The sequence below is a fragment of the Excalfactoria chinensis genome, chromosome 1, assembly GCF_039878825.1.
Source record: "Excalfactoria chinensis isolate bCotChi1 chromosome 1, bCotChi1.hap2, whole genome shotgun sequence".
Classification (NCBI taxonomy): Eukaryota; Metazoa; Chordata; class Aves; order Galliformes; family Phasianidae; genus Excalfactoria; species Excalfactoria chinensis.
Genome location: NC_092825.1, coordinates 85,062,367 through 85,088,412, shown reverse-complemented (window position 1 = coordinate 85,088,412; position 26,046 = coordinate 85,062,367). Strand labels below are relative to the sequence as shown.

The window sequence follows — 26,046 nt, the reverse complement described above, 5'->3', positions numbered from 1 at the left end:
AAAGGTTCAACATTCAGAAAAGTTTGAAATTCATCTTAGATTATGGATTAGCCTATGTCTCCAGTATGTGATTGGCATTTGTAACTCTCTTTCCTGAATTTGCTTTGCACTGTAGCTATATATACAGGAAATTACTTCCTCAGGGACCTTCCATGAAATCAACTACATTGATGTTATAATTGCTTTTGCAACCTTAGTAAACTTATCCTTCATCTGAGTCTCTGTTTTACCTTTTAAGGAAGTCTATTACCTGGTTTGCAGACATACAATTTTCCCGACCAGAGACAGTCCCAAGGGGCAAAAAGAAAAAAGGGGAGAGAGAAGCAAAGATGAGGGGAATGCATAAAGACCAGTACTGTTATTTGAGCAGTAGTGGTAGTATCTCTTACGGGCTATAATGCAACATAAACCCTAACCATATACAACTCTCTTCTGTCATATACTGTGAGGGTATTGCACATGAAGTTAAGAGCTGACACAAGGAGCATTTTTCCATGCTCTACACGTGTATGGCCTGTAGTTGGCAGTGCTGGAGAGATCTCGCCTTTGTGTTTTACACCCAGTTGAATAATATCCAAATAATCCTCTGCACAAATGGAGAAGCAGCAGCAATTATGATATTTAGTAAGACAGGAATTTGTAACACTGTCACTTGGGAATGATGTGTGTGTACTGTCTTTGTGGGAAACCAAGAATAAAGATGTTAAAAGGAAAAAGGGACTTCCAATATAATCAAGGCCATAGTGAGGATCTTGCTCTATGAAACACGTATCAGCACAGGACTCACCTCAGCATCCTCTGCTTTATTCTAAGGCGCCAGCTGGATTCAGACAGGTAAAAGGTTTTCCTTCCAGCACAGAGACTTAGCTGGAGAGCTCCATTTGCTCTCACTGCATTAATGAACATCTTCTCACTGTTTTTTTGAGGCCAAAGGAGAAGAAGGAAAATATTGACAACACAATACTGTCACAACAGAAGAATTTCAGGAGGGCATGAAGGAGAGTAGGGCTCACCAACAGCTTTTCTCTTTCACAAAAAACATTCATATGCCTCAACCTGAACTGAAGGGTTCTGAGCACCAGAGCTTCATCTTTTTGCTTAGAAGGAAATCAAAATCTTTCCTCAGATCAGGTGCTCTGCTGAAAACTCTGCAAAAGGGATTTATGTTCCATCCTCCCTTGTTTGTTCCCTGGGAGGCCCCATGAAGGTCTGTGAAGAATAGGAAAACCCAAAACAGGTCAAACTGGGTGTATATAAATATCTCTGGTCTTAATGGAAGATAGCTACCTTTAAGCTATGAATTAAGACCAACTTAATGAGCTGGAGCAGCTTCACTCTCAATTAAAATTCTTGTTTTTCTGATGCGAATCTGACTTCTCCTGCCTAGCAGCCAGGTGAACTCAGAAGTAGCCCACCTACCTGTCTCACCATGCACTGAGCAGCTTCTGCCAGCTTCAGCGTGGCGAAGTACCACTTCTGCACAGCAGGTGTATGTCCAGTGCCAGCCAGAAGCTGTTCTTGCATCCGCTGACATCAGGGGTGCTTCCAAATACTGACATTCAAATAGCCAAACATCTGGGAATTGTAAGGGAAAAGGACAGGGAAGAAAGCTGCACATACATTTATAAGGCAGATGTGGAAACAAATGGGCATCATTGGTACCTCACAAGCAGCACTTACTGGACAAAGAGTTGCGGATAAATGACAACTGACTTCTTTTTTGTTGCTGACCGACATCTTGGTTGCCAGCAATTGAGCTGTAATGTACATTGGCTGCCATCCTAACAAACTGCAGGTGGAGCAGAGTTGAGGTGATGCCATTACAAATTATCATCTGCTAGATCAAAGTGCACAAGAGAAGAACTGCAGGTGTGCTATGTTCATACTGACATCTATCTTTCAAGTCATCTACTAATCAAATCAAATGTGGCTTCCATATCAGCATGGTCTCTTGGACCTCAAACACTTTGATGACGCTTAACACATCACATATTGGCAGTATTCACATGTTAAATGTACAATGCTCATATTTTCTTCCTAATACTCATGTCATCTCTGAAAGGGGAATACTTAAGATGATACTGCACGTGCACACAAATGAACAATGCACAGGCTCAGTGATCCTGGGAAAACTGAAGTTTTATTTTTTCCTTTTTTTTTTTGCCCTAAGTCTAAATCTAGTCTAAATAGTCTTGACTCGGCTTTCACTATTTTATTTTATTTTTATTTTTTTAAGTTACCTGACTTAAACAGCTTATTTTTACTGCTTAAAACTTCCAGAACTCAGTGAATTTATCCCCCAAACAATCCACATGAAATACAAAAATACCGTTTGTTGTCTTCAATTTCTATGACGTGGAATGAAGACAAAGGCAACCAGTTGTACACCCTCCACCAGGAAAGAGTCTACAGCAGAGGAGGAGAGACAAAATTCATCAGGTCCAAACCAGTCCTGTGCTTTCAGACAGTCCCCCTCTCTTTGTGGATGTCATTTCATCATCTCCATAACAGCAGGCAAATGGCACTCTGTCTGTCTGCGTTTCTGAGGACCCAGGTTCTATATTAAGTTTCACTCATTCGTAGCTTAGCAAATTACCACAAGTCAAACAAACCCCTGGTGTCTGTGTGCATGCTTTTGGCAAACATAAGCTAACGTTTAATCTTTTTCTTTGGGTGTTAAACAATCACACATTGTTTGTACTTTCAGTTTGTGGCTGATCCACTCACAGACAGTTGGTGAGACCACTGAAATGTGGAACAGGCTGCTCAGAGAAGTCATGGAGTCTCCTTCTCTGGAGATGTTCAAAACCCACCTGGAAGCTTTCCTGTGCAACCTGCTGTAGGGAAACTGCTTTAGCAGGAAGGTTGGACTCAACAATCTTCAGAGGTTCCTCCCTGTGATTCTGTGATGATAACAGTTATATGATGAATACATTAATGCAATATTTTCTTTTTGGAAAAAACAGCTTCCTCGTACTGTCTCACGAACCTTAAAAATATTTAAGAGCATGTTAGTTTTTTTAGACAACCTAATGTGTATTTTGCAAACAAAAAAGAAGAAAAGATCACTGAATAAGAAAGGAGACAGAATATATCTGCAGCATTTTGGAAGGCAGGCTCAGAGGTTGTGATACCTTAGTGCCTTAACCCTCCCCACCACTAGGCAGTTTCATACCACAATGGGACAGTACTGAGACAGCAAAACACTCACTGGAGCTTCGACCATCCCTGTGCATAGTAGCTAGGGGTCTGGCATCCACCCCAGGGGCCATGTTACTCCCCAGGTAGTGGAGCTGCATCTTCCCACCATGGAACACATCCAGCAAACCGCTCACGGCTGCAGCAGCAGATGTTTCTGCTTTTTGGGGGCCAAAGGAAACTTTATAAGGCTTTTCCTCCTTTTCAGGGAGGGATGCCAAAGCAGTCAAGAAATGGGAAATGTATAGCATTACTCACATCTCAAAACCAGGAGGGAAATGCTATATTTGGATTGGTTGAAAGTGTGTACAAAGCCAAACTCTGTCACTGGAAAAAAATGGGAATTGCACCTGTGCAACTCAAATACCCCTGTATGTATAAAGGAGGAAGAGCTTCTCTGTTTCAAAAGATAACATATAATTATTCAAAAACTTCTTCAGAAAAGGATATAATGGCAACTAAACAGAAATAATAATTCTGAAATGGAGTGAGGAACGTTTTCCTGCACGCATCTGGCACTTTATCTTATCATGGTGGAATAATAGTGTCATAAGTCGTCTTCAAAACAGATGCAGACTACGCTTCTTAGTCAGCCAATTCTTTGTTTAAATTAGACTTTTAAATGAACTATTGCAAGCTTGTTATCAGTACAAAATTTCACTTCATTTTTGACAATCAAATTAGGTTAAAATAAATGAAAATGTCCCACGAGAAGGGGAAATATTTTATCTGTTGAATTTGCTATTTGCAATTTTTGCTCTTTCAATTCTGCATAAAATGTGCCTTTATTTTGTGTGTGTGTGTGGAAATAATTACTGTCTTTCAGAATCACTATTTTTAAATGCTGAATTTATGAAGATTGCAAACGACTTGTATATTATGCTTCTATAGGAACTCTATGTGCAGACCTCTGCAGGGCTAACTTAGTAGAGATACATTCGTGTGAGCAATTAATTATTTCATTGAGTAGTGGAACTGTTCAATTTGAGATAAACTACTGCTAGCATTCAGAGAACAATCCCCGAAGGCAGAAAACTGAACACATCTGTTATACCCTTGGCCCATATGATGGTTTGGGTTTTTTTTTGGCTGTACATGAGCGCATTAGCAAGACACTAAGTTCCTGTTCACAGTAACCTCGAATACAAACATGACAAGATTAAGGTATTTCAGTTTCCCTTATTAAGCTCACAGCATGAAAGACATTTTTTTGTTTCATATCCCCTCACTCTTATTCCCTTATTTTTTCACCTACCCAGTATCTCTGTAACCAGCAAGTACTTGATACCAACTTGCATTATATATTCTCACATCTATATATCTGACACTAACATGCTCTGTCAAGATTTTTTTTTCCTCAGAAGCTACTTCCTTAATCCTTATCTTATTAGGATTATTAGGATTCTTTCCACAAAACTTCCATCCTCTTCAGCTCTTTTTTTCCATTCTTGCTCCTCTTTATTATCATAATTTATGCTACTCTAATTAGCAAATGTCCCAGGAACAACACCCTGTCAAATAGCTACTGAATGCAGAAATTGCTATCCCTGTGAAGAAGGAAAACCTGCTTCTTCAGAAGACAATGGAGAGACCATCTCTCCATAAGTAGCCTTACAGTATCCTCCAGATATGCATGGAAAGGTTTGCTCTCTTTAGCAAATGAAGTTTTACCTTCTGCAAAAGCAGACTGAGAGAACACAGTACACTGCAGGCATTTAGCTCTGAAAAACAACTTCCGTGATGCAGGGCACCATAATATCATGTAAGATGTTAACTGCACAGTATTGTACACACTAAAAAAGCCAAGTCAGTGAAGCTGTACAATTATGAACGTATTCAATCTGCAAATTTGCTGGAGATTCACAGTAACTTTCAAATAAGAACAGTGGCTTCCTGTGAGTGAACTCTCTCAAACTTTGTGTCATGTAAACCTCTGAGAACTGGAAGGCATTCACTGCTATGACAAGTCCCAGTGATGTGAGCTTAGGGTGCTTCACATCACTACAGCAAGATGGCAGATATTACACAACTATAAATGCTATGTGTACGTGTGTGTACTGAAGTAGTCACAAATTCATGGGGAGACAGGCAAAGCTAGTTTTGGTAAAGGCTTAGCATTACAGCTTCAAGTCAAAACTGAATGAATAGGAAGCAAATTCCAGTCTGATGAACTTCAGGGAAACTTCAGAGATACATTTCAAGAGAATGATAAAGGTGTGCACCAAAAAGTGTATGAGAGTACACTGGTGTTTTTCATCAACAGAAAAAGCTGAAACACACCCAGCATCCTAATAGACTGCTTTATATTCACCCTGTGCACTTTGAGACAGGTCTTAGATCTCTTCACTCTACACTTCTCTTTGAAGGAACGTAGAGCAGTACAGCCTGCATTCTGAGAGCAACACAGGGCAGGGATACAGCAGCAGGCGTGAGCTATGAGAAGAGTGAATTTGATGTGAAATACAATCAAGGGCAATCTACTTCTGCTTGGAAGAGGTGGTGCACCAGCACTGCCTCCTCTTATTTTCAGTCCTCCGAGAACAAAACTTAGCTTTCTTTTTCCACCCACATGGCCATCTGCAGCACCATCCCAAGTCCAGCTGAGTGCAATTATTTTTCCCCTGTGAATTTAACTCTGTCTTTTAATTTCAGTGAAATGCTGATAGGTTAAGATACAACTTGGCTACACTTGCACAGCTTGGCACTTTACTCTTGAGAACATGATCCAGTTCCAGTATGTGCCAAATCCTACCAAAGGAGAATATCCACAGCCAGCACACCATTCAAGAAATGTACATCAAGCATATGTAAGTTTCTACCCACTACACATGCCATGTGGGATGAACAGCAAAGCCAAGAGCCAGAGAACAGGTGCAGTCAGTCATCTAGTTCAAGAACCAGTATTTTCTCATGTTATTCATAAATAACTGCAATCTCTACAACATCAAGGAAGGTACCAAACCACATCAGTGGAATCAGACAGCATTCTTAGGAAAGCTAAATTATGTTACCAACTGGTCTCCTCACCTTGAGATAAATTATGATTAGCTTAAGCTTTTTTGTTATTGCTTTTTTCTTTTTTTCTTTTTTCCTGTCAAGTTTGCTCTTTAAGTCAAATTGGATACTCTGCATGCAACCATATTCTAGTTGATGTTATTAAAATATTCATTACTTCCTTAACTTTTGACTTTGAGGGCTTTCCAATAGGAAAAAGTGTTCATCTAGATCACTTTGCTCTGTTACTGTTCCAAGATGTAAGTCAAGAATTATAAGACACCTAGGGAAAAGTCTCTTTCAGAAGTTTCTTTGCTTATATGTATCTGCCCAGTCTGTAACACTCATTTTTGTTAATGAGAGCTATGCCTCATTAACATCATTATCATTATGCCTCACTATTAACAGTGATAAAAATAGAAATGTTGATTGGCTATGGATCATATAGTTAACTTCTAATTTTAAAGAGAGTAAATACAAACAACAGCTTACACAAATGTTTTCTGAAAATCCATGATTATGTATGAAGTTCCGTAAGATTTGCCATTTGATAACTTGGGAACAGACCTAAAAATTTCAATCAGAGATGCCATCAGTAACTCATAAGTCTCGCCACTCTATAAGCATTCACTTTGCAGAAACATGCTAGTTAGGCATGGAAGCCCATGACGCAAGGAAGCTTTGTGGACAGTTACAGAAGTGTATATGTCTGAAAGGGAAGAACAAACAACTGGGACAATGAAAACTTGTGTTTTTCAATGAACAAGGATATTTTCTGTGTTTGTTGCAGCAAAAGAGCGTTATTCTTAAGAGATCATCCCACTCTCACCGAAACATCTGGCCACATTTCTCTATCTGAACTGTTTCTCTTTTTTCCTTTTGTTTTTAATTGTGCTTTACTCATCTTGGAGTTGGTGGAGGTTAAGCAAGCTATGGTAATGAAAGTCAGTAGAAAACATTTGATGGTTTGGGGCACAGCCAAGAGGACATTGTGCAACCTGCCCCACACTGACCTCCAAGTGCCTGGAGTCTCCATCAAAAGAGATCCTCCTGTGAGACAAGAAGTAATTCAATCTTTTTCTGGCTGGCTCAAGTCTTCTTACCAAAGGCTACAAGTTCATCTGTAATGTACACATCATGTCCTTAATTGAATGAACTGCAACTATCTAATTCATAACCCTTGAAACATCATCTGCAGCTTTAGTCTTCACATGGGAGTTTGCATTACTCTGATTTTGAACTTCATTCCATCATTTGTTTTCAGAGTAGAATGGATGAACATCATTTCAAAAGATTAGGGCTTTCTCTACCAATTTTTCAATTATTTTGACATAATAAATCCAGCCATTCTACTCCAGTGAAGCTGTTTCTTAAGTCTTGCTTGAAAGTTTGTTGTTTGTTTTCAGTCTTATTTTTAATTCTTCTAACTTAATCCAGCAAATAAACAGACGTATGTTGCAGATGCTGTATGATATTAAGGTTATTTAGTGAAAGCTAAGAAATACTCAGACATTTTTAATCTAGTATGAGGGGAAACTGCACCTAAGAGGTGAGACTTGCCCAATGAATGCAGAGGAGCATGACAACTTCCTAGGCACTTTGCATCTTGAAAGGAAACATGAAACATGTTTCAGGGTCAACAGCATCCTGAGCTGCCTGAATGGACGTATAGGCAGGAAGTCAAGAGTTCTATTCTACTTAGCTTTTAGGATGTAGCATCTCATTTTGTCCCTCTGCTACAGGCAGATATCAATGAACTAGAGTGAGATCATCAGAGGGTCAGAAGGATAATCAGTGGCTAGAGTACTGATCCTTGGAAGAAAGAATTAAGGACTGGGGCTTGTAAAGACTGGAGAAGACACAGCTTTGAGGGAACACAATTGCTTCTCCCATTGCCTACACAGAGGTCACTGAGAGATGGAGCCAAGCTCTTCAGAGTGGTACATAATGGGAAGATGAGATACAAAGAGCAGAAGCTGAAATAGGAGCAGTTCAGTCTGGATCTAAGGAACATCTGCTCAGGTCAGATGTCATAGCATTATCTCCAGTCCCCCAAGGGAGACTGGTCCTGCCTCATCCCCTTGTTATTTCTGGAGCTGTCTCTAAACTCCATCACCACCACTCTGCCCACCTGGCACTCAATTTGCTTTAGGAACTACAGTTTGTACTGGGTCACCCAAGACAATGTGGCCTAGCCCTCTTGTGGCCCAGTCTCACTCTGGCATAGACTTTAGGATATAAATTTCCTAAATCTTCCATATAATTTTGCTGAAATTAAAGTGTCTAATCAACTATACTTTCCAGTGTGATTTTCAAGACAGTACATTATAAATAAAGTTGACTATCACTAGCTTACTCCCAGTGCCAGGACTGACAGCCTCAGAACACCTAGCACAGTGAGTACAGCCTTGGCATTTGAATGTCCTCAGTTTCCTTCAGATATTTTTTGAAGTAGAGGATTATGTAGTGAAAGCTCTTAGGACCTTTGGCTATGATAATGTAATCATAAGGGACTACATTTTCAAAACAAACAACAGTAGATCTGTTAATGTTTACTTAACTTTCTGCAACTATCTCTGTTTAGAAATAGGTCAGTATAGAAGTGCAAGCACACAACATATTTAAGTTATGTGGTTTTTTTTTTTTCCCTGAGCAACCTTACATATAACATTCTTTGAAAAGATTGTCCAAAACAGCTCAAGGAGGGCTGCAAGAAAGGAAAATAGCACATGATCTTTAGCAAAGCTATCACACACAAAAAAAAACCTCCTCTAAACCTGTACGTCCAGCCATGTATCAGAAACTGAAACTTTCTCCACACTTAAAGGCCAGTTAATTCAGTAAAAGCAGAATTTATAAGAGAAAAGCATAGTGCTCTCAACTCGCAATGCAAATCTCACCAGCACATAACAAAGACTCATCTCTCAAACCGTAAAAAAAGCAAGTAAAGGAACACATTCCCTGAAGTGCTACTATTTATTCCTTCTGAAATCACCCTTACTACCTTCTTGTGCGTCTCCCGCAATTCTTTAACAACTCTACCGATTTATGACACCAATACAACATACTAGGGAAAACAAATGCACTTGCAGAGTCTTTTAGAGCATTTTAAGAGATGTCACTGAAGAAGTTTGGGAAAACTACCAGATCAGTTAGCTCACCATATACTGATACTATCCAGTAGGTAATTATTTCACAGATCTCAGGTGCAAGAGCAGAGTAGTAAAGATCAAGTCTCAGAAATTGACCAATTCACTACCAATAGTGTATTTTGAATTTTATGAGGATTTGGTCTTTCTTAACTGAGGCCAAGCATTCCATTATTGATCTGTAATCTAGGCCATTTTACAGATCCCTATAGACTGTCAGGAAAGATAAGGGTCTCTGACAAGTAGTAATTCTTTTCCACCTTTATTTTTGATTTGTGTCTCCAGTCATTACCCTTCCAAAGGCACCTGTAATAAAAGCTTCCAGGCAAATGAAACTTCGGTCCCCTCCAGAAGACAGAGCTAGTACAACACCATAAAAATACTTCTGAGGTTTTACAACCCAAAGAGACTACATGTAGGTTGCACAAAAAGCATCTTATGGGAATACTTCTGAGAGAGAAATGTGAAAAACTCCTTCATTTTATACTAGTATTTCAACTTTTTTTTTTTTTTTTTTTGACTAGTGAAGAGTTTTCTCATTTTAGAGCTGCTTAGATCTAGAGAAGGTTGGTAGAAATTCTAAGCAATGACATATTAGAAATAAAGATTATTTTTGCCAAATACAGCAAAGGCATTCTGTGCCTAGGAGAGCTAGTAAATATACAAAATCCTTGTTTAAGCAATAAGAATTAATGTGGCACTTCAGAACAATGCAAGTATTCACAGCACAGCACAAACACAGTATAAATGTATAGGAAGGATGCAGCAGAAATCACCCAAGATGTCAATCTGTCACAGAGACAATGTAGTCCTCCCAGCAACAAAGCTTGAACACATAGGGACAACTGTTTTTTTTGACAGTTAGAAGTCTACAAGTTGCTTCTTGATACTCAGCTACCCTCTATATTTGACTTCTTTCTTGGTGACCAGGCAAGCAACTGTGAGCTAGCTCAAGAGAGAAGGAAGACTCATGAGATGGCCATTGGCATAAGATTTAGCAATACAGCTTTCCAAGTGCAAGGATCAGAAAAGACTGAGGATGAAGAGTGATTTTTCCAACATTCCAGCAGTGCAGAAGTTGCCTTTGAGAGTCTGAGTCATGAACTGCCATAAGCCTCTGAGAACCAAGCTGCTTCAGCACCCTTTAACCTTATAGTATAGCTGCTTCTGTCATGCTTCCAAGTGTGCATTCTATTCAAGGTTAAAGTGTTTTAAGTGTTTTTGAAAGGATGCGAGATGTTTCTTTCTTGAGGAAAAAAAAAAAATAAATAAGGCTACAGACTTGATGTTTTTTAGTTAACAGTGTTATGCTCAACAGCCTCAGCCCCAGGTAAGGAATGATTCAGTGAAAAATTAATCAAAATATCTTGCATGCCCCTTTCGATTTGTTTCCTCCTATTTTTAGGAATTTTGATCTGTTATGCCCCCCTTTCCATCTGGCTTCTTTGCTTTTCCTTATCACCAATTAGGAAACATGGGTGCAGAGATGCAAAATCCATTCTGCAAAATTGGATGATGACAGAGAAGGGTGTGCACCTTGAGCAAATTGAGTAATTTACCAATGCTTTAGCATTGGTTAAACAAAGAATGAACATGAAGTATAAATGGACAAATCTATTCAGATATTCCATCTTCTTTTCTCCATGTGTGAATTGCAGTCCCTACCTTATTCATATCCTAGTCAGTAAGTAATCAGCATCTGACATGAACTTTGTTCCTGACATGTTCCGTTGATTTAATTTGTAGTATTGCAAGTTCTTAGCTTTAAAGTACACTTTAAAGTGCTGATAGCACCCAATCATTCTACATTAAGGAAAAAAAAAAAAATGTTTAGAGAAGTCTGTGTTGACTCATAACTTCCACTGTAAAGGCACAAATAATGTATGTTACTGCAAAGAATAAAATGTTCAGGTATGTAGGTTCACTGCTACTCAATGATTCACAGTATCACAGAATCACCAAGATTGGAAAAGACCTACAAGATCATCCAGTCCAATCATCCATCCATCACCAATAGTTCTCACTAAATCACGTCTCTCAACACAACGTCCAAATGTTTCTTGAACACCTTCAGGGTCGGTGACTCCACCACCTCCCTGGGCAGTCCATTCCACTGCCTGACCACTCTTTCAGAGAAGTAGTATTTCCTAATGTCCAGCCTGAACCCTAGCGCAGTTTGGAGCCATTTCCTCTAGTCCTATCACCAGTTACATGAGAGAAGAGGCCGACCCCCAGCTCACAACAGCCTCCCTTCAGGTAATTATAGAGAGCAATAAGGTCTCCCCTGAGCCTACTCTTCTCCAGACTGAACAACCCCAGCTTCCTTAGCCACTCCTCATAAGGCCTGTGCTCCAGACCCCTCACCAGCTTTGTTGCCCTTCTTTGAACACACACTAGGACCTCGATGTCTTCCTTGCAGTGGGGGGCCCAAAACTGGACACAGTACTCAAAATGCAACCTCACTGGAGCTGAGTACAGGGGAACAATCACTTCCCTGTTCCTGCTGGCAACACAGTTTCTGATGCAAGCCAGGATGCCATTGGCTTTCTTGGCCACCAGGGCACACTGCTGGCTCATGTTCAACTGAGCATCAATCAATACCACAAGGTCCATTTCCTCTATACAATCTTCTAGCTGCTCTGCCCCAAACCTGTACCACTGCCTGGGGTTGTTGTGGCCAAAGAGCAGGACCTGACATTTGGTCTTGTTAAACCTCATCCCACTGGCTTCAGCCCAGCTCTCCAGATCCCTCTGTTGGGCTTCGCTGCCTCCAAGCAGATCCACACTTCCAGCCAATTTGGTGTCACCCGCAAACCCACTGAGGGTGCACTCAATGCCCTCATCTAGGTCATCAATAAAGATGCTGAAGAGGACAGGCCCCAGCACCGACCCCTTGGGAACACCAATAGAATATTAGTTGGAGGAGAAGAGTTTTCTTTGCTCAAAGGAATTGATGAGGATTCAAGTAAAATTTACTGCAGTAAATTTGCAGATGCATCACTGAGGATCCTCAACAGTGGATCATCCTTCAACTACATTTAAAAGGATTTGCTTAGAAAAATATACTAGCTGCTGTTAGTGACTAGTAGGCTTGTAAATATTATTACTTATAAGAATTTCAAGTAGTGGAATGCCCCAATAATATCTCCCTGGAGCCTTCTCCAAGCTAAACAAGCCCAACTCCTTCAGTCTTTCTTGATGGGAGAGGTGCTCCAGCCCTTGTTCATCTTTGTGCCTTTCTTCTGAACTCACTCCCAACAGCCCCACATCCTTCTTGCACTGAGTGTCCCAGGTTTGGACACTACTCCAAATGAGGTCTCCCTAGCAAAGAGCCGGGGGGACAGTCACCTTTCACTGCTGGCCACTTCTCTTTTAATGCAGCCCAGGATACTGTTGGTCTTCTGGGCTGCAAGAGCACACTGCTGGCTTGCATCCAGCTTTTCACCAATCAGGACCCCCAAGTCTTCCTCCTCAGGGAAAGACAGACCCAAAATGATGATTTTCCACTGTTGCAGAACTGCAAAAATGTATCCTAGCCATACTGATTCTAAGTGTTAAAGAAGTAAAAATTCTCGTTGAAAGCAAATTTACATCAGCATTTATCACATCAGATAAATGCCAAATCCAATCTCTAAGGTTTTCATCAGTTTTCTAGAACTTTTCTTGTTTGCATAGCTAAAGCTATTCAAACTAGAATGAAAGGGCAGAAGAATGTATGGACGGATGGATGGCACAGTCTCAAACCAAAGCTGTATACTAAAATCTAAAGAAGAAAGTAGCTATTCACAGATGAAAAACCATGATCTTAAGTACAAAATGATAGGATGAATTCAAGGAAAATATATGCTCAAAAGAGACAGCATTTAACTATTTCTTCCAAGAAGGGGAAATGCTTACAACATCTTCTAATTACCATTGATAAAGCACTGTCAATACTGTTTTTAAGAAGAAAAAAATGCTTCCAGGAACCTGATTTTTTTTTTTTAATAGTTGACATCTGTTGGCAGTGCAGCAATTCCAAAAAATTCCCTCCCCCTTCCCAAGGGAAACAGTCTGAACTGTCAAAACTTGCTAGAAAAATTGCTTTCAGGAAGGAGAAGTTGCAGAACTCAATGAGATATCCAAAGCATTCTTGGTAAGAGAGCAAAACGGGTTACTTCAGAAAGAACGCCTCAGAGGCACAATGCAGCTGATAACATGAGGAGCGAACAAGCCTGGAGCAGATGACACGGCAGTCTCACAGAAGGAAGCTGGATTGCAGGACTGCCAACAGAACGAACCCGCATGCTGATTTTAAGGAAACAAAGCAAATTTTTCCCTTCTTCACTGATCTAGTCTGGCTGAAAAGACAAAGTTTGTCTCTTATACAAGAAGAATTAAGTTCCTACATATGCTCATCAGAAGATTTAAAAGAAAAAAAAACCCTCTATGACTTTAAGAAGTTATTTGGAGAGTCTTTTTTACTTCATATCACACTTTGGCTAGTAATGTCTCAGTCACTTCGTAAAACAAGAATTAAAATGCTTAATCTGTTCTGATGAAAATTGGCCCAAACGAGTCTTAAGCAAACCTTAAGCAGATCTCTACGTTCTGTATTATGCTGATCCAATACTTACAAGAAAAATGTTAAAAGCATTTTAAAAAAATAATAATTGTTAGCAATACAGCCAGCTTATGCAAGAAGAAACTTTCAGAAAGCCTCTAAATGGGAAGAAGCATGACTATGGATAGATAAATAGAAGCACTAAAGAATACAAGAAATAAAACAGATTTAAAATGGTAATTATAGTTCAGGAAGACGCATGTAAATTTGTAAAACAAATAAGGCGTCCACGTAGCTTATGTACGTGTAGAAATTTTACAAGCATCCCAAAATAAGATATTTTTTCTTAAACTTCTCAGACTTGAATCCATCAAACAACAACCACAGTCTAAAAACTATTGAAACAAAACAAAGAAAGGAGGAAAGTAAAAAAGGAGTACTAAAGTGTGCCTTTCCTTTCTTCACAGCTCTTCTTGTTTTGTTTTCAGATTTAGTCAAAACAATTTCCCCAGAGCAGGACTTGATAAAAGATATCTTTGCCAATTTACTTCAGAATAAGCTGAAACTTGGGACTGATGTTGGACCTTAGAGGCCTCAATACTTTCAAAGGCAAACTGTGCAGTATAGATGAACCACTCAAATTTGTAACCTGTGTAACCACAGTTTACTCACTTTGTGCAAATCAGTAAGGTGTTACTGCTTTTCAAAGCACTTCACTGCATGTGATTTAAAAATCTACAGACTTGACCATATTTTATTGGTAAAGAGCATCTGGGTGGAAGATGATTCCCACACAGCCCCCTGTCATGTAGAAACACAAGGCATTGTTTTTATTAATTGTTAGGCAATTTGTCTACTCCACCACCAAACAACTTTCCCTCATGTGTAATCCACAGCCCTGCCAAGAGCACCTTGCCAAATCACCACTCCCTTCACCTGAAAGTCATTTTCTTCGGTTCTTGTTTAAAGTAGAAACCAAATGGTTATTGCATTTTTTTTATTTTTTATTTTTTATTTTTTTTTGTTAAAGTGAAGCAGCTATGTTATAACAACCTGTGGCAGATACACAAGACTTGGACAGTCATGCTAACAGATGTCTGAGAAGGGAACAATGCTTTGTTTGGTTTGTTTATGTGCCAGCAGACCTTGTGCTGAATCTATATAAAAACTATCTTCCTCCCTCCTGAAAACACATATTAGAGAAAGGACTACATTAATCCCTTGTGTAAATTCACTGAAGTCAGCAGTGTTACATCAGCAGCGAATTTGACCCGCTGTGGTTAGTTTACATTTATTATTTAAAAGCATAGTCATGAATCCATCTTTTCTCTGTCTGCCTACCTTCCTTAGGAGAGGTGGGCTACACCAGATAATGAAGTGAATTAGTCACGGTGGCTTTCTCAGTATGTACTGAACTTCTCCCGTTATTTAAGGATATGGTTTCTTTCATATGTTTAACTTTCACATTTGGATAAAGGGATTACACCATGAGTAATGTCTAACAACCACTGCATATGGTTTATTTGCTTTGCAACATCTGCTGAATCTGCTCAAGATCAAATAAAAAAAAATTAATAACTCAAGTCACAACAACGTACAGAATTAGGAAACCTGCCCTTTTGTTTAAAGAAAAATGTTCCCATGTCCATAAGCATCTCAAATGGTCCTGCTCCAAACACATGCACTAATTTTCATCACCATACAATTGGAAAGTACAGTAAAAAGAGAAACAAACAGCTGAACAACAAGGGGTAGAAAGTGAGTGTGGGACAGGGCAGAAATGGAATTTCAATGAGGGAGCCAAGAAATACGAGGAAAGGGTGAGAATGGAAACAACAGAGAAAAGGTTTTGCCGGTGAAGTAATAATACAGCAGAATAAATTGAAAAGTGCTGCTGTGCACGTGGCTGTTGTCTTGGACCTGCTCTCCATTTCTTCAAACAAATCTTCTATTTGAAGAAGACCTGGGTGGCCTGGCAGTCTCTTTCCTGATTTTCCCTGTGAACACTGACATGTGGAACATGTCTTTGAAAGTCAGTGAGGAAAGTGACCACATAACAGATGGATTTCCATGTTTATTGGCAGGTACAGGCTAATGACAAACAGCACTGCTGCCATTACCTTTTGCTTAAATTATTTCCTTAATGAATGGACAAGTTCATTTAATGATTCCAAGGAAACAAGGAGCAAGAACACCTTTCTCCCTCAATTTCCCTTCAAGAAAAAGGTGTCTAACATCTGTTTTTTCCTTTAGTCCTTGAGATCTCCTATTTTAGTTTCTCTCATTTTTTCTATTCGTTGATTTATTTTTAAAGCATTTAATAGTGTCTGTAATCCCTAAATCTCATCATGGAAACTCATAATCATTAAGCATTACCTTACTTTTAGAGACTGGAATAAAACTGAAATCTCAGTTATAACACAAAAGGGTGTTTAGAATATATTCAACTTGAAAAAGAGTGTTTTCATTAATACAAGCATATCTCTACCTTAGTATAAATAAAAATAAATGGGAAAAATATAGTTGCCCAGTGGCTGGTGGCCAAGGGTCACTAGAACGTGGATCAGGAAGTTGGACACTGACTGAGTGGTAAATTTCATATGTATAAAGTTAGAATTTTTTTGTATATAAAGTTAGAATTTCAAATCTGAAGTTTAAAAACAAAAACAAACAAAGCAATTTGGTATGTGTAAGAGCCCTCCAGTGTATATTTGAGAATCTGTGGGGAAATACTGAAGAAGAGGAGAAAAGTATTATGTGGGGAACAGAACAAATCAACAATAAAAAGAAGAGCTCAAATAAGCTGGAAAAACAAAGACAACACAGGAGCTGTTTAATGTCTTTAACTGTCTCACATCATTTAGGAAGAAATCATCTCAGCAGTATTTTCTAGCTTTTCTAGGTCTCTTCCGTTTTCCCTTATATTAGGATCCTGAACTCACATTGACTCAAAAGGAGACTGTTTAGACCATGAGCAGTTCTGGGGTTTGTTATCCAAGCACAGCAGTTTTATGTGTGTCATCATTTTGAAAGTTGTCAGCCCTGTCAGCATTTCTCTGAAGTGTGAAATAAGGACCCTACTTCACTGTTCAACCATACTTATTTATAGACCCTACGTTTCAGCTGAACTTTGGAAATTGCAGATGAATTTTCACTTCATTTTCTAAAATATTGAACAAAAAACTAAAAAAAAAACAACAACAACCAAACAACACCCACCAAACAAACCAATAAATTAGCAGTCTCAATTCTATGACAAATACCAACTTATCAGGAAAAAAAAAAAAAAGACAGTTTAACAATATTTAGTCAGCAATATTTATTCTAATAGCCACTGAACAGTTTGCTGCCCCATCCCAGAGCAACTATCAACTCAATTAAGTAAATGAGAGAATCAAGTTATTTGGGGAATGTATACCTCTAATTAGCTGGAACTGTTTGTGCAGTTAATTCATTTATGGATAGATTTCTCAGCAAGCTCAAGGCTTCCACTGCTTTTGCACTGCCATACCAAGCTTAATTGCCATTCTGTTTCTCTTAAAAATCTTAATGGATAATTGAGTGCTGCTGGGGAGTGCAGGTGGTGAGAGTTAAGTCTGTAAAGGACAGGCTGTCCTCGAAGCTAGAAAACATAGGCTGCAAACCCACTTTCCTTCTTGTCAGGGTGACTGACAGCTCTTACTGCCCTACCAATAGTTCTACTTGTTGGTTCAACTCTTATCCCAGTTATATACCAGTCTGGTAATTACACAAACACCATATCAGAGCAACTATTACAGCTGGCTCTTCACCTAGATTCAGCTTTAGCCACCCCCTTTTTGCTCTACAGCAACCAGTCTTCCCATAAAAGTTATTAAGCAATGACCACTATGAGGTGGAGGAAAGACACCTGAGCAGAGATGTCATAAAACCCACCACTGCAAACATGCACACTGCAGACACATGAGCACAGAACACTCTGGTTGACATGTTAAATTAACTGCAATTGGTCATCTCTGATTTGGTGCAGTGTACAACCACAGCTGGATTCAGGGAAACGCACACCAAGGAAAACTAATCAACTAATAAATAAAACTGAACAAATGCTGGAGCAGGGGACTGTGTTGTCTGACCCCATGAGGGAAGGGAAGAACCTTAGACAGTGAGTTATTTTTTTACTACAAAGCTTTCAGGACAGTTTTTTTTAACTCTTCCTTTTAGTGACTACTGCACATTTGATGCTGAATGAGCATGGATCGGTTGGTTTAAACTAACAGCAAGGCAAGCTGACTGAGTCACTCATGGCTAGAGCTATCCAAAAATACCTACGGTGATGACTATTGTTTTAGAGCAATTAGAACATGGCAATCTTTTACCAAATGGAAGCAGTTACTACTTCAAAATAACCAGAATCATAACCAGTGAACAGAGACAAATTTTCAAGATATGTTATTTGATATGATATTTTATGTGACATCTTATATTTTATTTATATGTTATTTTATATAATATTTATTGCTTTTCAACAGTTGAAATAAATAAAAGAGCTGCTAGAAATACTGAGCAAGCAACTCCCTCTTTTCCTGCAAACAGGCAATCGTGTTGAGGTAACACAAATAAGGATGCAGTATTATGCAGCTGCCTGAAATGAATGGACTAGATGGGAACTCAGGGACTCAGCTTTGGTTTCAAGAGCTTTTGTGAAACCTTAGGTTAGTCACTTTCCTATTCTGAGTCCCAGCTTCTCCATCTGCAAAACTGAGATTAAGAGACTGACTTCATTCAAAAGTGCTTGGGAGCCACCATGGAAGCCAAACACTAACAGCAGAACCATGTCCATTTCTCAGAAGCTATTACCCAACCATTTTAATAATATTCAATAATCAGAACTAGATTTAAAGAAAAAACAAAAAAACACTTGTTAATAAATATTTAACTAAAATTTAAATAACTGTTGAAACCACACATGCTAGTACCTTCACTGATCCTGTAAGTACACTTTATTTGTTTTCTGTGGAGCTCATACATATAATTTGCGTCTGTACACACAAAATATATATAATGACCTGCCATTGTTGCTATCAGTGAAAAGATTATTCATACTCTCAAAACTAAACTTGGGTATTTCTGAAGGAAAGAAAGGCAGATTTGAGCTGTTTGATTGATTTTTAATTGGACATTTTAAGATGTATTTATTTAAACTGGCTTCAGGAACAGATTGTTATTTATTGCCACATCAGATTATACTGGAATCTGGAGGCACAGAATTCATTTACCAAACTCATTGCAGGCAGGAGGAGGTACAGACAGGTCTCATTCTGCAGCCAAGGGAATTCTGGGGGAAAGCTTTTAATGTCAAAGCGATCCCAAAGTACAAATCCAAAAGAAACCCAGTTTCAACTGCAGAGATATTTTAAACAACACAAAGCCCACATGGATAGACACAGAATGAATGGACATAGCAGCCCTGGGGAAGCTAAGCACAGAACTACACTCCCTTTCAGCAACCTTCTGCACTCCTCTCCCAGCCTATGTTGCCTAAAATTACAGATCCTTGACCTCAGAAGTTCCTCTCTCTCCCCAGTATCTTCTGGAAACCAACATCTCCTTAGGCCCTCCATGGCAGCAGCCCCAGCAACACGTGTAAAGGGGCCCCCATCCAGAGCTTCCAATTCAAACATGCAATTAAACTCCCTGGTCATCTTCACGGCAAAAAATCAGCTCAGGAATGAGCTGCAAATTGGGAGGCTTTGAACAACAGAGTGGTCCCCTCTTCTCCTGATACCAGACTGATTTGCTTTGCCCAGAGGACTGTGGAGTGGAAAGAGAGAACAGAGGACTGTTTCCAGATGGCTATCAGAAAAAAAAGTTATTGCCTCTGTTTTCTGGCAGACTTTCAAATGTCTGAACACAAGATATGAGAGTTAAAAATCCCTTTGACAGGACTTTGTGGTCAATAGGGGCAAGCTTGGGAAAATAAACTCTACCTCACCTCCATCCCTCTCTACTATTCCCTAGGTATCAAATAGTATTTCTAGATAAGCATCTCTCCAAACACTGTCCCTGGTGATTCATCATTGGCTATACCAGAGCTCTCCCTCAGAGCAATAAATCTAAGTTTCAAATGGTGCAGAAGCACCTCGACCACAAGGGATGCTCTCACTGCTCATCTTGCTTCCTTCTTTCCTTTTCCAAAAGGAAATCGCTTTGGTGATTTTTGTGAGGGAAGAGAGGGCTGGGTGGGAAAAGAAGGGGGCCCAGAAAATGTGTCGGGGGCTATAATGAATATTTGAAGGAGATCGCAGGTGGAGAAGTCCAGCCATTCATATTTCTCTCCAGATGCAAGTAGCTGGAGACTGAAGGTGAAAGGCCCGATAGTACAGAAGAAGCTAGCTAATTATCTAATCAAGTCAATACATCACAGAAGTGGTGAATTTATTCAACAATTATGTCTGTCATTGTTTACTAGGCACTGAGAAGACGTACACGCAATGAAAGCTAAGTGCTCTGCACTGATAAGCTACTGGCATATTTTGTCACTTGTGTACCAGTATTTTATTCTTGCCAGAAATTGGAAGGAAAAAAGCTGAAATTTATAATTACCGTGGTTGCTTCTAAGTAGTATAATCTTTCAGTAGTACAGCTCCCTTCCCTCAAAAAATTAAAAAAAAAAACAAAAGCAAGGAAAGCGCTTACTACAGCTAGTCCAGAATTCCCTCTATCTGTGGAGATGCTCTCATGCCTTCATAAAAAGACACAGCTGGCTTTAGAGGAAGTAAATAGATGAAGAATCCACAACATCACATCAAATAAGAGCAATTAGGCAGTTCAGTGTTTAAAGAAAAGGGATCAGCAGTCGGACTCTCTCCTCTTTGCATTACCAAGTGCCAAGAATTCAGGAACCGAGGGAATGGGGGAGCTTGCTGAGGATCCCCTGAGGGCAAATTACTGTATGACTGCGCAGCTTGCTAGTCCAGAGGTGTTCCTCCTCAAGCAGTTGCAACTGCTTGAGAAAAGCAGAAACTCTTATTCCATTGGTCATGGATGAAATATACTGTGCTTGGAAGTGTTTTGATTTCTTTCCAGATTAACCTAGTGCTTTCAGAGTTGCTGCAGAAGAGTCTGTGATAGACATTAAGCATAACATTTATATGAATGAATAAATAAGGAATAAGTACTGTAGGTCACTAAGTCAAAAGTTTACCACAGCTATTGCCATCACACTAATTACATTTTTGCCAGCCTTTCCTTTCTCACTGTATAAAATCACATATTCACACCACAGTTTTAGTGCAAGGCAAGCAGACATGCAGTGTTCAAGAATGTATCATCATTAGCATGTTTAAGAAATAATTGTCTAGACGGGATGCTAAGTCTTTTTAACTAATCATCTCAGAAGTCATCGGGAAGGGCTAAACAAAAAGAAGAATCATTCTCCAAGAGCAACCTTCTTTGCCTCAGCAACATCTCTTATTCTATTGAGGATCTGACTCTGGTCTAAGCTAACTGATGATATAATAACAAAAATGTTCCAGTGTAATGATCTCCCCATAAAACATCAAATGAGCTATAGGTAATGACAAACATTAGGTATAACTCCTGCACAGTCCCCCATATGAATTCACACCATGATTATTTGAGGGTGTTATTTTAGGGGTCTTTCCAGTCCTTTTAGGTCCCCTTCACCACCTGAAGCGTCACCAATGATGACATGCCTCTCTTCTGCAATGCAACTATATTTTTCCTGGTAAGATTTGGAAGAAAATATCAAATATTTTTGAGGATGATGGCTTTTTTCCAAGATCAGTATAGGTCTGCCTTGCTGCCACTTGTGCTAGGGTTGGAAGACCTAAGAAATTTCAGCTTCCAACAGGCTGCCAGTGTCCATCAGTCACTCTCATTCTCTGATGCTGTACATGACTTCTTTCACGTTTTTGCAAGTCATTCATCAGAGGATTTGTTTTGTCATATATTAAAGCAAAGGAAATAAGTACATACTAAAATAATTCACAATATTTCCTTCCGCTCCTGATTTCACCTTGAAGATTTCTAAACTAACACTTTCACCTCTCAAACACAGCAGTAGTTACAGTCTGGCAAGATCATTGTCCAAAGTGATGTAACCTGAGGGACCAAGCTGGAGGAACATTGTTCCTCTGCAGATGAACATACAGTAATGCATTTCTGGGCCCATCTAATCTCTTTTTTTCTGCTTTTTACAGACTTGGAGTCCTCTGAGGATCATCACAAAATCACAAAGTGTTCCCAAGTGCTGAACTTTGCATTTAGGGGTTGGGCTTCACTGACAGATGTGAAAACACCTAGCCAGATATTTTCCAGCAAATGCACCAGGGGATGCTGAGAGCATGAGTAGTCCCAGCTAAATTCAAGAACAACAACAATTTAGACTGTTTTAGTCTAAGCTTACTTTTTTAAGATTTATTGCTTACTGATCTGATTACAGTGCAGACTTGCTGTTTTCTTGCTGTAGAAAGACACCAGATAAGACAGAATCTGAAATGCAAATGTCCAAATGTACAAAATCTATGTAATGTTAGAACCAGGAAATTGGATAACCTGGTTCTTACTGTTGTGATTTGAGGTCCCAAATATTTTCATTTACTATCAATTCATGATTGTCTATGAATAACTTTACTCTGCTCTATGCACTTTCTCTTGCCTCTTCCCAGCATCTAGATGCTGAACTTCACAGCATTTCCTAAAATTAATCACGACTGCATTCTTTCTAGCTTTCATTCATTTCCTATCAGGTATCTTCATTTCCTATAGTCATCCAATTCAGTACTTTGTTTTAACATGTTCCTCCAAGTTTGCAGCTTGCCACAAAATGTCAGTGTGCATAAACCATAATCAAAATCAGCATGACTGTTCCTGAATAATTTATAAGGCTAGTAACACACTGCTGGCATTTCTCTACTGTGGAAAGAAACAGTGCAGTATAGCTCAGAAGAGTGCACACACAGTATACAACACATGCTACACAAATATTTTAAAAGTATATTTTAACAGCACAGACAATAACTTCCAGTCAGTGGCATTGATTCTCCTCCAAAATACAATGGCAATAACTTCCCATTAAGTACTGTGACCTTTCTTGTCTGTTATTCTTAAGACAGTAATTCTCTATTCAAGAGGCAAAACCATCACTCATGCTCCAGCTCTAAAAAATACTAAGTTAGAAAACATCCTAAACACCCTCTGTCTTTGAAAGTACACATGCATAATAAAATACTGGAGTATCAACATCTGTTTAAAAAAAGGATTCCAGTGTAAAATAGACATCTGTGATTATTTTTAATAGTGAAGAAATTTTTGGTTACTTTTCCCTTTTCACCACCTGTTCCCACAAGCTATGAAACTTAGTTAAGCCTTCCTCTTTGTCCCAACTCATCTTCTTGATAGTTTTCTTTCAGCTCTGCATAAACCTTCGTTCAATAAGGTTAGATATTTTCACTGTGTTACAATCCGTTTTGAGCTAGGGATGCACAGTCAGGGTTGTGCAGGAGGAAGTTAGAAAAGAGGTTCAGAAGCCATTTATGCATTGTTCTCTATTCTAGGAGAATGTTTTAATAACAACTCCCTTCTGACTTCAGAATGATTTGTAAGAGCACACCAGATAGCAACATGAAGGAGGACTATAGGGCACCTCAGGTATTTTGTATGGTTTTGTTGTCGTTGTTTTAAATATTCATTAAAGACATTGCAGCAGAAAAAAGTTTATGAATTTTAAGTCTAGGATGCTATATTCTCTTAACACCGTCGGATGGCTTGACAATAAATAACCCAAAGCTCCTTAAAATCTCTACAGATACCTTTTCCATTTTGCCATGTTTCATTTCGATCTCATTTTGTGGTGATTTATATTGTGAGTCCTTGAAAATAACAGGCTGGTGTACGGTCCACTACGTGCTGAGCTGCTTACCTGTGCTCCTGCTTGCTTTAGAGGCTGCACCAAATCAAAAGCTGCTGATAAAAGATGAATGCTACTCCCTTTGGCTAACTAGGCATCTCTAAAAGGAGTAGCAGTCCTTACTAATCATGAAGACTTGCTCAGGAAAAACAGGTCTTCCTCTGTTTACTCCAAGTCCAATTAGGAGGCAAATGAACTTCTGCTGTGAGAAGCACCACCTCTGATATCCATGCCTATCTGGCAGCTTTCCTACACCGACCTTCCTGTCATCACCAGAATGGCACCACCAAGTCAGAATGAGAGTCCAGCCATGATTTCTGCCTCCCTAAATATCCTTGTAACCTCCAGTTAATTGTTCTTTCTGAGCCTTATTTGATAACACTGTATTTAATATCAATTATTTTATATACTTTAACTACTGTTCATCTTGCACGTCATCTTGAAATATGCATTGTGACTGTGTGAAAATGGATGTTACAAGCATTACAGCAGCACTGAGAGGTGAAATTCTCTTCAGAGCTTTTGAGGTAAAGCCATATACTAGTACTAAAAAACAAATAAGGATAGTTGCTTTTGAGAGATGTGCAGCACTTCAGTAGTATTCAGCTCTGATTTTTATCTAGGTTTCTATTCATTCATTATTTAAATCAGATCTAGAAACCATAAATCAAAGAACAGCATCGCTGCTGCAGAGGTACTCTATCATTTCTATACTGATATTTATTGCCTTGTTCCTACAAGCTTACAAGCATTCAATTCTGAAATTTTTAACCTCCACAAAGCATTTCATTGCAAAATTTATCAAGAGAACTATTTCTCAATGGCAGACTCAGCAGCAGGGCACCAGTTTATTTGCCTGTTACAGGAAGGCAAAAATACTTTTTGTTCCTTTCATCACCACTGTTTTGAAAGCCTTGATACATTTAAATCTGAAAAAGATCAGTTGTAGTTGCTGTTGCTCATTCAAGAGATTAAGATCGCAAAACTGTTAAACACAGGTTTCAAGAAACACTAAGTTCTTGAAAACATTTCATTTAAAAACACTCATAAAAATCCCTTCTTAGCATATACTGTAGATCTCTTCTTAATGAGTAACATGGTATTAGCAATTTAAGAACTAAGATATTGACTACATAGTGCTGTCTATGTAGCACTTTTGACTAGTCACCAGCGCAAAAAGCATTCTACACAGACGAACCTCAAGCTGTGAGTCCTCAATAAGGAACTACTAAAACCATACGGAATACAAGCACTGCAAACACAAACCATTTCCCAACACGTAATATGACTTCATATTCCTTTTTACAAACAGGAAGTCCCACTGATGTTCATAGGGCCATAATAGCACCTTGAAACCAACATCTGTCTATCAATTTTTTATTTCAGCACTAGTGGTATGTGTGAGGACATAAAGAAAACAGTTGCTGTTTGAAATAAATCACAACAGTGCTTGTGTAAATCACACTAAGAACTAGGTGGATTTATTCACCCCAAGCTACCCTTGAGACAGAGTTGGTGAATCAGTCACTGCCTTCCCTACCATGCAGCTGCCACCAGGGAGCTGTATGGAAGCTATTACCAGTGCAAAGCAGCACAGCCAGTGTCAGCAAGTCAGCACCCTGCCATGACTGAAAGGCAGAGAGAATGCAGATACCAATGCCTACTCAACCATTTACAGCTGATACCAGACCTCACAGCTCCACCTTGACAAAAATGGGAAGGAAACACTATATGCTATGGGATCATGAGTTATTCCAAAGAGCCAATTCCCAGTTTTATATGTCATCCATAAAACAAGGTGCTTCCAGCAGCAGATAGCACTCAGTTTGATATCGGACACCAAGTTCTAATTCTCAGGCAGATTAAATTATTTTATCCATTAGAATGATCTTAAAAGTACTATTTCTCACTACTTGGCAAAGAACATATACCATCAACAGAAAACGTGCTAAGATAACACACAGATAAGGCATTGAAGCCTTACGGTTGACGATTTCTGCTAAAGACAGTAGCAATTCCCATTAATTTATGTACGAATTGTTACTTTAGTGGGACCAGGACAACCTTCTAGCCATAAGGAACCACCACATTTACCCAATTACTAAATTATACATATGTATAGTTAGAATTATACAAGTGTATAGTTGTAAGTACAGAGTAAATAGCCAGAAGGTACCTAAGAAAAGACTCACCAGTGATGAGGCTTTCAGCTGAGATGGATGCTCACCAGTGTTGGGGCTCACCACAAAAAC

The 26,046-nt window shown here is 39.1% G+C and overlaps 1 long non-coding RNA gene across 1 annotated transcript; it reads right to left on the bottom strand.

Annotated features, from left to right (window-relative positions):
* Positions 1 to 793: 793 nt before the first annotated feature.
* LOC140247351 (uncharacterized) lies at positions 794 to 26,046 on the bottom strand. Its single transcript, XR_011902640.1, has 3 exons — positions 25,987 to 26,046; positions 2,814 to 2,903; positions 794 to 913 (listed from the first exon to the last, which is right to left on the bottom strand). It is a non-coding gene; the product is annotated as an uncharacterized lncRNA (long non-coding RNA).